Source organism: Pinus tabuliformis, chromosome 2_1 (genome assembly GCF_031772625.1).
Source record: "Pinus tabuliformis cultivar Carrire ecotype Pingquan chromosome 2_1, CPIR1, whole genome shotgun sequence".
Taxonomy (NCBI): domain Eukaryota; kingdom Viridiplantae; phylum Streptophyta; class Pinopsida; order Pinales; family Pinaceae; genus Pinus; species Pinus tabuliformis.
This window is the reverse complement of record NC_142299.1, coordinates 476349437-476364286: the sequence shown is the minus strand read 5'-3', so window position 1 is coordinate 476364286 and position 14850 is coordinate 476349437.

The following is a 14850-nucleotide window of genomic DNA, read 5'->3' as shown; positions in this document are numbered from 1 at the left end:
TGTTGTTCCTTCATGCTTTAGGGGGCATCTGTTACATAGTATTTTGTCACACCTCCTATTCACTTCTTGTTATGTATCTCGAAGTTCCAAAATGTTGACAACTGTGAAGCATATCCATCATGATATACAGACAAAAACATCCCTAAAGAACTAAAGGAAAACTAACCTGAGTCACTTTTGAAGAAGGTTGACAAAAACCCTAAGTTTCAGGACCAGTGAATTTTTCTCTTCTTGCCTATGCTGATGGCAGGTTGCAGTTCTTTGACCTAGTGCCACCAGTGTGGGTTTTGATATGAAACCCCATGCTGAACCTCTTTTGGCAAGTTTTCCCAAAATGGGAGAGAAGCTTCGTATGCTAGAAACTTCGAGAAACAATGAGCTAGATGTTGTTGGTTGCTGATATGGTCAAGCTCTCCCATTTGGAGCTCTTGATCCTACCTTTATGGGCCTTCCCATTGAGATGTGTACCTTCCTCCCTCTTTTGTGGATCCCTAACTCCCTCTCCCTTCTTATAAATCAAATCCCTTCCATCCCCAAATGGTTGGTCATCAATTACTGCATTCCTATACTGAGATTATGCCCAAATGATGCCCATTCTAACTTGGAGAAGGAGTGCTTGAGGAGTCTTGGCTTGGACTTGGACATCCACCAAAAGGAGGTATCCAACATCAAGGCATAGGTTGTATGCTTCCCTTTTTTAGTTTATTAATACATACATATGATGTTCACTTTCCATAAATGTGTAAATGTTTATGCATTTAGCTTAATACTCCTTGATCTATTAAGTAGTTTATGTTTGATATATGTCATGCATGATCTTGTATCTTGTATTGTAATTTGATCCTTCTTGCGGGTACTTGGACATAAGAAGAAAAACAAGGAGCGAGCCTGGAAGCAAAAGGATCAAAGTCATCTTTAAAGGATTGAGCGATTAACATCAGAGCGAGGTAGGTCTCCCTCTATGTCTCTCTGCATTTTAAACATAAATTAGGAAAGCCTTCATTAGATTCTTTAGTTTATTGATAGACCCACTCATTGGGCTAAAGAGATCGCCTTTGTCCATAGAGAGGATTTACCTTAAAAAAAAATGGCGACTCCAAATTGAAGAAAAACCATTCAACATGGAGGATTTCACAAGAAATGTTTTACCCCGATGCTAACGCGACCGTTTATGATTTTTCTCACGCTGCCAGCACACTGGCCTAGTTAACCACATGGTGATCAGCATGGGTTCAATGGGTAAAACCTGCGTTGATCACCCTCCACATAATTTTTTTGCAACTCCTCTTTGCACCCTAATCTATGGATGAAAATACATGAAATGAGAACCAAAATGAAGAGAAGGGACATGTCTCTTACCCACATAAAACGACTTGGTGAATGGTGTCTGGGATTGATCATCCTCCTTGCCTGAAAAGCGAGGTACAATGAGATGAAATGCTCTTAGATTTTCAAATTGGTAAAATGGTAAAAATTATTTACTTTTTGGGCCTTTAATAAGTTTTAAATAATAGTTTTTACCAAATTAGGGCATATTTCACTCATTTTTAATATTTTTCCTCGAAATTGGTAATGTACGTTTCCTTGTGCAGCGACAAGTCATGCATACTTCATGACGGTGACTTATTTTGACTGATTCAACTAGTTTTATTTTATCACTTTTTTTAGACTCGCTAAAAATAAATAAAAAAGCAATCCCCAGTGGAGTCGCCATTTTGTTGTGAAGGTAAATCCCCTCTGCGAACAGAGGCGATCTCTATAGCCTAATGAGTGGGTCTAGCAAAAAACTAAACAATCTAATGAAGACTTTCCTAGATTAATATTTAAAATGCAGAGAGAGAGGGAGTCCTACCTCGCTCTAATGCTAATAGCTCAATCCTTTGGAGATGAATTTGATCCTTTCGCTTCCAGTTTCGCTCCTTGCTTTGATTCTTACATCTGAGTGCCTGGAAGAAGGATCAAAGGAAAATACAAGATACAATAGCACACATGACATATATCAAGCATAAACTACTTGACAGATTAAGGAGTATTAAGCTAAACGCATAAAGATTTACACATTTATGGAAAGTGAACATCAGATGTATTTATTAATAAAATAAAAAAGGGAAGCATACAACCTATGCCTTGATGTTGGATACCTTCTTTTGGTTGATGTCCAAGTCCAAGCCAAGACTACTCAAGCACTCCTTCTCCAATTTAGAATGGGCAGCATTTGGGAATAATTTTAGTATAGGAATGCACCAATCAATGACCAACCATTTGGGGATGCAAGGGAGTTGATTTATAGGTAGGGAGAGGGAGTTAGGGATCCAAAAAAGAGGGAGGAAGGTCCACATCTCAAGGGGAAGGCCCATAAAGTTAGGATCAAGAGCTCCAAATGGGAGGGCTCGACCATATATGCAACCAACAACATCCAAATCATTGTTTCTCGAACTTTCTAGTATACGAAGCTTCTCCCTCATTTTGGGAAAACCTGTCAGAAGAGGTTCAACACAAGTTTTCATATCAAAACCCATGCTAGCAGCACTCGGTTAAAGAACTGCAACCTGCCATTAGCACGGCAGGCAGTGGAGCAAAATGCGCTGGTCCTAAAACTTAGGGTTTCATTCAACCTTCTTGACAATTGACTCAGGGCATTTTTCCTTTAGTTCTTCATGGATGTTTTTTATATGTATCATGATAGATATGCTTCACAGTTGTCAAAATTTTGGCACTTCGGGATATAGAACAAGAAGTGAACAGAAGGTGTGACAAAATACTATGTAACACTACATGAAGGACATGTTTATTGAACTTGAGGGATAAAATGAACCCATAGAGTTGACATAGGTAATTCTAGAGAATTACTCTCTTGAGATTGGTTTCAAGAACTATACATAAGAAGAATCAAATACGAAGTTTGAACTCCATTGCATTTGGACTGAAGATGGAATTGTACAATAGTGGATATAGATAGTAGTGCTAGATATTCTAACCTATATTTAGAAATTGAAGATGAAAATTGTACAATAGTGGATATAGATAATGCTAGATATTCTAAACTAATTAGAAACTAACTTCTAGACATTGTTTTATGATGGTTCTATGTTACAGGAGGGTGCAAGGGAAGATTGTGCATTATTTGATCCCTAAAAGAAACATACCCTTATTTCCTATAGGCCTTGGAAAATTTCTTGATTTGAAGGTGAAACATTTAAAATTTTTGGTTTGAAAATAATATTATTGAAGGTAAAGAATTCCATCCATTTTCTTTTTCTTCATTTGAGAATTGCCTATCTGAGGTACAAAGCTTGATTGCTGAATTTTATGCTTTTAGTATTGTGTCCATTCTTCAATGTAAGATTTTAGTTGCATCCATTCCTCAATGTAATATTGTAGTTGTGTCTCTTATTCTTTTCCCAGAGAGGTTAAGATGAAATGAATGTTTTTTCTGACTATTTCTTGCTTCGCATCTTCCGCTCTCCATTCTGCAAGATGCTATTCATTGGTCTGCTGTTTCACATTGGGATTGAGCCTCTCTATGTCCTTTAGTATTTGGTAATATGTCATAATAGATTCTCTGATTATGTCAATGCATGGAACTTTTTAAGTGATCAACTTAATGGGATTTATTCCGCCCAGCTAGGTTTGCCACAAAGCAAACCTAGGGATGAGGGGTAAGAGGGATTTGTTTATGGTCTTTCCTATCATGACCCTAGAGTAGTTCTCATACTAGACAAAAAAAAAACTTGATCCTAGCTGTACTCTCTAGAAGACAGAGGGATATTTATCTCAGAGATAATAAAGTTCCATAATGAGATCATTAAAGGGTAGTCATGGAAAAGATGGGTCATGGATACCTCATGATCTTTGCAATGAACCCACCACGACAGACATTGTATAATGTTTTTGAACTAGTTCTCAGCAATTAGCAGCTTCATATGAACTATGAGGCATAATAAATCTATGTATTGAGCAAGATATTGTTCCACATGATGGAAACACATATAATCCAAAAGTAGACTGCTTCAAAATAGTAAGCTACACTTGCTTTACAATGTATTGTCCTTTTGTTTCCCTGTGAGGGGTATTTCTCTTTTCTGAAAGAAATTGGAGCTAAATATTTTAGGGCTAGGTTCATTTCCTTCTAGTGATTTATCATTTGAAGGGGAATATTTCAAGGATTCTTCCATCCTTTCCAAATTGTTTTATCATATTCACTTCAAATTGAGTTACCAACAAGAATCTGAACACCATTATTTTCTATAAAGGCCTTTTGGATAAGGGAATATTTCCCATAATTGAGTCCCTCCATATCTTTATTGTTTTCGCATTCATGGGATGGATTTGATTTACATATTTATATATATCCAAAGGGAGGGTCTCTCAAAAGGATCCAGTGTATTTCTACCTCATTAAAATATATGTTCCAGATTACTTCCTTTCACCTTACTGCTTTCCCAAAAACCAGATATTAATAAATGCATGGACGTGCTAATGGTGCATTGAAGTTAGTTTCAAAGGATTAGTCACCATATAATGTAATAGAAATTGGAAGCCAAGACTGTCATATCACTGTGTGGACCCTAACTAGTCCACACCCTATTTTTGTTGGGAAACAATTTTTTACCTGTGTTCTTTGCAATCAAATAGGAATTGGACAATTCATGTATTAGTTGTCCTTGTGTGAGTGTTTAGATGAGGGGGTGAAACTAAGAGATAGTATGATGAAAACATTGCTTCTAGCTCCATATCATTACAGACTATAGGGACTGTTATCCTCCACAATATCCCCAGGCTGAAAAAGGAGATTGAAGGAGGTAACCTCAGACCACGTAGGGTTCAACATCTAGCCCTACTAAATCAAAGAGGGCTCTCTCTATAAATCTCACAATCAAATATGACTGGAGTGGGAAAAAGATATTAGGCTAGATATGTTCATATCTCTGGTTTGAAAATTTTAAGGTTTTGCTGGATCAGGAGTGAAAATCAGGGAACTAGGTCAGAAGATCAATGGTTTCAGTTGCAAGAGATATAAAGTAGCAAGGTATGTATGCCTTTGTGATACTTTGGGGTTTTTTCGATGTAGTGTAGGGTGAAAAATCAAATGTTCAAAATGAGCATGGCAAGCATGAATTCATTTATCAAAAGATAGATAACACAAAGATGAAGTTCCTATCAAAACAATGCTTAAACTTTAAGAATTTTGTTCGTCAAACTCATAGGAAAATCACTAAAAGCATAGATATGGAATTAAGATACATTAAACGTTTATTAAAGTGATTCACTGAAGAAAAACACTATCACAAACTCATACCACAAGAATTCCTACATAATAGTTGTAACTAGCCTTTGATTTCTTGTAAAAAATAATGATTACAAGCTCCAAGCCTTTCACTCTCTGATGTCCAACTTTTCACCTCTAATACTTTCCAATCTGAAGTATTTATACAATGTTTTATAGAAAAATATCTTGAAACAGATTTCAAGATTTATTAAAAAAATTCCTAAAATAGATAAAAAATATTAGAATATCATTTTGCTGAGTTTTGGAGCTATTCTGGGCGTTCTGTTGCAACTGAGGCCTCGAATAAATATTCTGTTAGACTTGTTGTTTGATGAGCTGCATGTTGTTCCATTTTTCTTGCAATAGGTTCTGAGAAATGTTGTAACAAATATGCAATGTGGCTCCCTTGATGCTATTTTTCCTATTAAAAGTGAGCCATGAGACTGATTCTTTCTCTACCTGTTGACCCTCCTAGAAATCACATCTGGATTGGGCCTTGATCATATTGAAAATATATAGAAAAGGCTTTTAACACTGATTTTCTCTGTTTTTTTCAGTAGGACAGATCTGAAAATTTTAACACTGTGATATATAAGATATCACATCCATGAGGCACATCAAAATCAGAGCCCAGATGGAGGAATTTACCATATCCCAAAGCATTTGCTGATGGAACGGACGTGATAGCTGATTTAAGAACAACTGTATGATTTTTCGCATTTGGGACGGGCTTTAACTTAGATCCAAATATGAAATATTTCAAAATCCAATTACATATCCCGGTGGGTCCAGAAAGGGGGCTTTCACCATATCAAAATCACAATGCGGAGGAATTTCCCAGTTTTATAGTGCATACACCAATAGACCAGACACGCCAATCACAATCTCATCAGGGGAAGGGGTACATGGGAGTGGGATCTTGAAATAGAGAGATTGTTGGGGACACGGGTTTATAAACTGCGGGACTTAATGCTGCGGGGTATTGGGAGTATCATCAGTGAGCAGGATGCGAGACTTATCGGTGTGGGACTGTGGGATAGGATGATGCAGGATGGGTACTGTTGGGCTCTTAATTTTTCATTATTATTACCACTTCTTAACATTCATTTCATCTATTTCCACTATTCTTTTATCACATTATTTACCATAATTTATTATATAATTCCATTTCATAATCATTTATGCTCTTGTGGATAAATAATATCTGATCTCATTTATTTTTAATAATTAATGATTATTATGCATGATTTTGGTTTATTCATTTGTTATAACCTCACTCATGATTTTAGCCTCCAAGATCTCTTCCAGATTGCAGATTTGGTCTTCAACAGATAATTAGATATTCCAACTCAGGAATTCGCTGGCATAAGAAGTGACAATTTTGCATTGGATGTTTTGGGCAAATGAAAGTGAATCTAGAAAATCCGAGACATGGGTTTTGTTTAGAACAGACCAAATCAATTTCCCAATGAGCAGTTTTCAGAAATTTGGTTTGTATTGAGAGAAAATCAAGGTTCTTCGAAGGACATATTTGCAGATTTGTTGTTGCGGTCGTTTTCCAGAATTTCCCAAATTGTAATAACCAAATTCGACTTGTTCCAGCTGAATCATGATGGACAGATCTCTCAGATCTCATCTTGAATATTGAGATCAGTTTGTTGTAAGTTTCATTTGGATGTTTGTATATTTAAAAGACACAATTCAAAGAGAAAGGGGAGCTAGCTAATGTAAGAATTGAGCCTTGTAATAGTGGAACTCTTGTTAATGAAATTTCCAGCCTTTTGATATTTTTCTCAAATATGTGAGTTAAGCACAACCCTGACCAGGGAGTTGGGCCCACTCTTCTGATCAGGTGCTGTGTGTGTGTCCTTTTTATGTATATTGTTTTACTTGTTGTATTTTCTTTATTGTTGTTACAAATTTCCATAGATTGTTGTGAATGCTTTTCTTTCTGCAATTTAATTTCCATTACTGTTACAACGATGCTTTGATTTCTTAATCGTGAACCCTTGATTGATGTAGATTGTAACCTTGCCCCTGCATATACTTTGTGTGTTACCTTGAAAAGAGTACACACCTAGATTGATGAATTAATGTAGGAAAGGGTTGACAAATCGTTCATACCTAGACACCAACATTTTGGCGTTGTTGCCGGGGAAGGCTAACAAGGTGCAAGACATGATCTGTATCGACTAGAGGGTCAATCTCTCGTCCTGGGGAGAGAATGAGTTTTCTCACTCTGCTCCAGGTCTTGAGCGTAGACATTTCTTTGTTTTGTTGTTTCTCTGTCGTTTTTTTCCGTTTTTATCTTTAGGCCCAATCTCTCGTCTTGGGGAGGAAATGGTCTTTTGATGCCCTGCTCCAAGTCTTGAGCTTAAATTTTTCCTGCATTTTTGTTTGTTTTGATTTTGGAAAAACTAATTTCTTGTCCTGGGGAGAGAATGGTCCTTTGACGCCCTGCTCCAGGTCCCAAGCTTTAGATTTCCTTGTGTGCATTATTTTCTTGTTTGGTCTCTTGTCCTAGGGAGGGAAGGGTATTTTGACACCCTGCTCCAGGTATTGAGCTTTAGATTTCCTTTCAAATTGTTTTTTGAATTACTAGGAAGAAAAAGGTAGAAATTTGAAGAATTTTTTTCATTTCACTCAACTGGTGATGTAAGCACCACCCGTTCCACTAACAAATTGACAGGAATATTTGAAGGAGGAACCTCAAAGCATCACATGAAGAACATCTCCTATTATGGTAAGAAATGGCTTACATTGTTAGTTTTGAATTCACTATCAACGATCTAGGAGGAGTGACACACATGCACATAATTCCTCCATCTTCTCTACCAAATTTTCATGGTTTGGATAATGAGGACCCAGATACATTCTTATTTGAGTTTGAAGTACTTTGTAGAGGATATGATTATTGTACTAATGATCAAAGGTTGAAAGTGTTTCCTCTTACTCTAAAAGGAATAGCTCTCCGATGGTTCATGAGCCTTGGTGGGAACTGCATCAAAACATGGGAGGACATGAAGAATGTATTCTTGGAGAAGTACCAAGACTACTGTAAGGCCAATGAAGATATTTTTAGTATAATACAGGGGGAAGATGAAAGCTTGGAGGACTATTTGGAGCGATTTAAATAAAACCTCCAAAAATCAAAGCATAAGCATTTGGAAAAACAGATCTTAAATGTTAGCCTCCTGCTGTAGCAGGTTAATCATCTTTCATGATCGACATTTTTACATGCCAAATATGTCATACCGTGCATGCTGCAATGCTCCATATTTGCTACAGATGGCCAAAGAAGTGTCCATGAGAGTGTGCTAGTCTAAGTGCCACTGCTGTGTTCCAATTTTGATAAGCAATTCATATTTGGTTTGAGGCAATTTTTCATTTGGAGGACTTCAAGCGAGGCATGTCTAACTTCCCCTTCTTCCTCTTTCCCCAAATCACTCACTAACTTCCCCTAAAGAGGTCAAGATCTGCTTGATGTCTCTTAGTCTCATCATTCTCCATATCATTTGCCTTGGTGAAGATCTGCTTCACTCAAGGAATGTCCATACTGCTTCTATGAGTCATTTTCCCTCTTAATAGCCTAAGATTCACATACTTAGCGCTTTCTTATCATTTGTCATATTAACTACTAACTCTACTATGTAGCTCCCTATCTATTTCCCCTTCCCCTACTAAAACTATGTATATAACTCCCCTATATACTTATCCCTTCCCCCTGGTTGAAAAATAACCATATACATCCTTGGGAATTGCTAAGTTTATCTAAAACTTAGCAAGAACCCTCATTGCCCCCCTCAAGCCATCTCCTCATGCATTTTGGACTCCTTCCGATGCATAAAACCCTTCATCACTCCATAAAACCCCCCGAATGCTTTTTGACTCCTTCACAAAGCATAAGAATCCCCTCATAGGTACAAAAATCATCCTTTTGGCCCTGTTTTACCTTTTTAAGGCATAAACCTCTTTTTGGCCATTAAACCTCTCTCAAAACACATAGAAATCCTCCTAAGTGCCTTTGGGATCCTTCCAAGGCATGAATTCCTCCTTTTTGGGCCAGCGGACCCCTTTCGATGGCTTACAATCCATCCAAAACACTAAAGGAGACCCCTCCGAGTTCATTTGCCTTGCCTTTTTCTTAAAAAATGGCTCCGATGAGAAAGAAGTCTTTTTGGTCCCCCTCCGATGCGATATCGCTATCGGGAGGTGGTAGTGGCATGTAATAAGCATCAAATGTATTGTTCCGAAGGCATGTGCCCTTCCTCCGACGCGATATCGTTGTCGAAGGTCGGGTGGTATCATATATGGGCGTTGTTTGCATTGCGAAAGGCCCGAGCCGATGGCCCATCGCCCATCGCATATCGGCGATCGGGCTTCGGCGTATTCCATTATATATAACACATTACAATGTCCCCGCCGATCGCCTATGCTTCGACTTATCGGGTGCCGTTGGATCGGGCCCTCAGATCAACGGCCCTGATCTTGTCGACGATCGCTCCATTTTGCCGATCGCAGCCATATAAAGCCACGCCCCTTGCCCCCGCCGATGCCGAAATGCCGATATAATCGCAGCCATCCATCACGGCACTAGATCAATGGCTAGTATTTTATCACTTCATTCCCATATATGGCTCCGACTGGCCGGAGCCGAAAAGATAATAAGGCGCGGCGTATAAAATATTTCGGGTCCGTAAGGGCCCCTTGTACAGCGAAATGTAAAGGCTCCGATATGCCGGAGCCGAAAAACAATAAAGGGTAGTTTTGAAAGGGATTTCGGGTCCGATGGACCCGTTTCATTGTAAAATCCGCCGATAGGGGACCGCCGCGCCGGACCCGATATAAATAAAAAGTGGGCCTATAGAGGATTTCGGGTCCGATGCATTTCGGCGATTTTATGTGTGCTGCCCCCCCGGTCCGCCCGACGCCGATATTGCGATGAGATCTAGGCCGTTGGATCGGCCCACGTCGGATCCAACGGGCAGGATTTAGTATTTTGCACAGTGTCCGCCCAGCTCCAATTTTTGATGAAATTCATGTTTTAAAGGCATTTCGCCTGTTTATAATAAAAGGGCCATTTTTAATGTTTTGTGTGCGGTGCCCGTGCCCACCTAGGTATAAAGGAAATGATGGTTTCCTTAGCCATTTTGAGATCGCTCCAGGCCCAAATACTTCCAAATGCAGGGATTTCTCCTCGGCATGCCACCAGAGCTCCTTTATTCAGCCCAGTTTTGCAAATTTATCAGTTTAAGGACCATTTTTGGATCGGCCAAGTGCCGATAGCATCCCAAAGGCCACGGAAAGCACTTGCAGCAGTTATTTTGCATTAAAAGGCAGAATGGGGCGATTTGACAGTTTAAAGTGTATCAGAGAGAGAAAATGGCCCGATTCAATGTCAGAGAAGATCAAAGGAAACAACAAAGTGTATCAGTCCAGTTTTTCAAAGCAGATGAAAGCAGAAAAGCCCCAACAAATATAGCAAAGCATCATTGAGCCATAAAGGCTCACCAACTCATAGTTTTTGCCATTTTGAGGCAGCAGGACCACTTGAAGGTGCAAGTAAAGGGATTTCAAAGCAGAGTTATGACAAACACAATGAATCCAGCCACTTTTTGGACATCGATGAGACCCATGCGCAGTTATGGCCATGAGGACAGCGCGTGGCTCAAGAGACAATTTATTCATTCTTATGGTTGTTGTCCCTGCGCAGCTGGTAGATAGGCATTCTTTCATTTATTTGCAATAACTGTTAGGTTAGAAACATTCATTTCTCCAGATCTGCTATCAGATCTGCTGTTGTAGATATTTTGTAGATATTTTCTCTATTTATACCACCCTCTGTATAGTGTAAAGGGTTGGTTGGTTGATAATCTTCATTAGAGACTCGCCCTGTATATCTGATAAATTTTCTTTAATCAAAGACTGCTGAAAGCTTGGAGAACAGACTGTGTGTTGTGAATTAATGTTTTGAAGAATTGAATGTGGAATTCTTGTGCTGCAACATGAACCAATAAGTGCCTCTTACCTCTGTTTTCATTAATATATGCTCATATCATACATATATCACCATCTAAATAGCAGAAAGAAAGATTAGCTTAGAACTTGTTTACTGCACTCTATGCTCAATTTCTGTTGTTTCTTTATGTTTTCTTCTGAAATGAATTGGAAATGGATATGAATTCCTTTTGGCTCATATTTACCCTAATTCAGCCATGTTTGACAGTTATCTAGGGATTCTTGACTGCCCCTGGATAGAGTTCATTCACTTCTCTCTATTAAGCTGAACGAGAGATTCTTTGTTGCCTCTCATTCCTTAGCATCCATTCCATCTCCATTTAGCTTGAATGTTGTTTTATGTGTAGCTATCTTGCTCCATATTCCTCTTGTGACCAAGAAAACGCACCATCAGTCTTACTCCATGACTCCATGCCCAATGGTTTGAACTTATCACACTATGCATGCCTCTCTGCTTGAAAGCATCATCCTTCCCACCAAACTCAATCAAAACCCTTGTGCATCATATCTAGCCTAAAATATCATCTTCAATAAAGCTAAATCCTAAAGAGAGAGCCCTCTCTGACTGCAGGTAGGCTAGGACCTACAGTCAAAAGCTTGGTTTGTGGTTACCTCGGCCGTATCCCTTTAGGACTCAAAAGGGACAACCTGAGTGATAACATTAAAAACACTCATTCTTAAAGGAATCAAAGATGAAATTATAGAAATCCTAAATCTGATAGGAAAATGTGACGTTTTTCAGCTATCATATGATGATGTTTGTGATTTATGCATAAGGTATTCAAGAGGAATATCCAAGGCTGGTAAGAATTCTAGAGAATTTTCTTCTTTCCTTTCCAAATTTGCTACAAGAACAGGAGATATAAGAGATGAAATCAGTGATTTATTTGAACATTTTAAAGTTGATTTTATTAGCTCTCTAAATTCACAATTACATGTTTTGCAGGTTAAGAAAAGTCAAGCAGAATTTGAAGAAGTGATTTTTCCTCAATGCCAAAAGGAGCATCCCATGGATAGTTTCTCTTTCTTATCTGGGATGAAAACAACATTTCCAAGAGATGGAGAAGCTGCAGCAATTTCACAACGATGGAAACCTTGGCCTACATCTATGTTTCAAAACACTTCCTCTCCATTGTCTTACTTGCATAATCTATTATGGAATACTCATGTGTTAGGGCAACCATGCCAATCTCAATATAACCCCCATCAATCTTGTCCACAAATTTGGCTTGGTTCATCGTATGATTACATGATTATTCTCCCTCATCTTGTAGCACAAAAATATCATCCATATTCTTTTCCATCTTTACAATAACACCTTGCTTGCATATCAAAATCATCCACACATCCCAATCAACTACATCATCAAAATCCTCCATGCCCTACACAATATCTTGCTCAACTCATTCCACACCCTCAGCATAATAAACCAGTACAACATGATTATAGTGTTGAATTGCAAAATTTACCTACCCTTCCCATCCAACCAACCTATCTCGCATACGCAATTGCAGAAAACTTATATCGAGATTGGAAATGTTCCAAATCCAAAAATTGTAAAAGTTATGGAAGAAAAGGAGGTTTCTTCTAGTCTGCGTCAACAATTTGTTTTAGAAACTCAAGAACTTCATGATATGAAAACTATGGGAAATCAAGAAAGTAAAGGATATATTGAAGATTGGTTTCACTCCATCAGTTGTTCGCAGCGTCACTCCATACTTCAGCAATTTTTGACACCATATTTTCAAGGGAAGTTGGTATTTCATACCCTATTATTTATTGATAGACATTTCTCAAATTCGGGTGTGTATACACTTGAGGCCTTATTTCTAAAATGGATCCATTGGAAGTACTCTTATATGTAAGTATGCTTTATTTTTCAAGGTAGAATAGGTTAGTGTAGAAAATAGAATAAATAAGTATATAAATAATTTTTGCTATATGTAGAACGAGTTGTGTTTGCTGCAACTTGCTGAGTATATCAATATCAATGGTAAATATTTAAATTTAATTGTGTATGTAGATGTATTATATTGAAAAATATATTTCTACAAATACTCATCATCATTTTGAAAAAAAAATATATATATAATATCTTAGGGCGTGTGGGCTTGATAAAACCATTGAAATCACAGTCGATACAATAATGTTTTGAGGAACAAAATGGGAATATTTGCAAAACTTGTTTCTATCATAAGTAGCCCTTTATTTCTAATTTTTAATCCAATTTGAATCACTCAATTTGGATTTGAAATGAAAAATTTATGACCAAAACATTGATAGTATGCCTAGTAGGCAGCTCAGGTACAGAGTTGGGACAGTCAATTTTTGGAGGCCTAAATGTCTAGATTTTTGAAACCTAGTTCTATGGTATATCACCCTATTAATATAGTTTACAATTCAATTTGAATCACCCAATTTCGATATTTTATGAGAAAGTTATGACCAAAATATTGACTGTCTATCGTAAATCAACACCTTTAAAACTCTGTTTTTCCGACTGTTCTTGCACACATTTGACCCATCAATTCTTCATGATTTCAAAAAATGTTTCTATTGGATATATTTACATGAATCTACTTTAATCTACAATTTGAATCGGTTCAATCCGTCATCAAACGGAAAAGTTATGCTTAAAATATTAACTGTTGGTCTAAGTTGGGAAATCGAAAATGACTCTGTTATGCAGGTTGTTCTAAGTAAATTTGACATAACATATCATATAATTTTTAAAACCTATTTCAATTTGAGATATCCCTATTAATTCAATTTCATTTGGCTTTGGAATCATGCAAATCAGACGAAAAACAAAGAAGTTATGATTAAAATACTATTGGTTAGTATGGTTGGCCACTGCTATCGCGCAAGTAATAAATTAACTCTACTTTGCTATTTTATTTCCATGGATTTGTTTTACAGAGTAACTACTTGTTAATTTTTTTCATATTTATTGGATTTAGAGAACCCGATCACCTCTCTTCTTCCATGATTACATGTTTTATTACAGGTAGATGCTCATTTTTTGCAAGTCCGAGGAGAATAAAGGAGGTCAATTTGTTTTTGAACAAGTGATTATTGAAGGCAATGATAATGAAATAATATATTTTCATCCCAGCATCTATTAAGAAATCTAATATCATATAATTTTGATTCTTTCAAGGTGCCATGGAAATTGATCATAAGAGTTTGTTACAAATTATTCCTGTTATTTCTCACCAACAACATGAAGACTTTTTCATTACCTAATGGATTCATAACAGGAGAAATGGAGAATTGATTTCCATTTGAAGATCCAAGTCATTTCCGCCAAAACATTTTTCCATTCATTTACCATTGATAGATTATTGTTTCTAGAAACAGATTGATATTCCCTTAGGAAACAACATTGTTGCAGTGAAATCATAGTCGTTGCAACTTAAGTTATTTATTTATTTATTTATTGTTTTTCAATAAAATTGTTATTTCTTTTCTGATTCCTCTTATGTTTTCTTTCATGTGTTCAAAGTCACAAATTTTGTTCCTTCATCAAAATAAAAGAAAGTTTTCAAGCTTCATGATGTTGC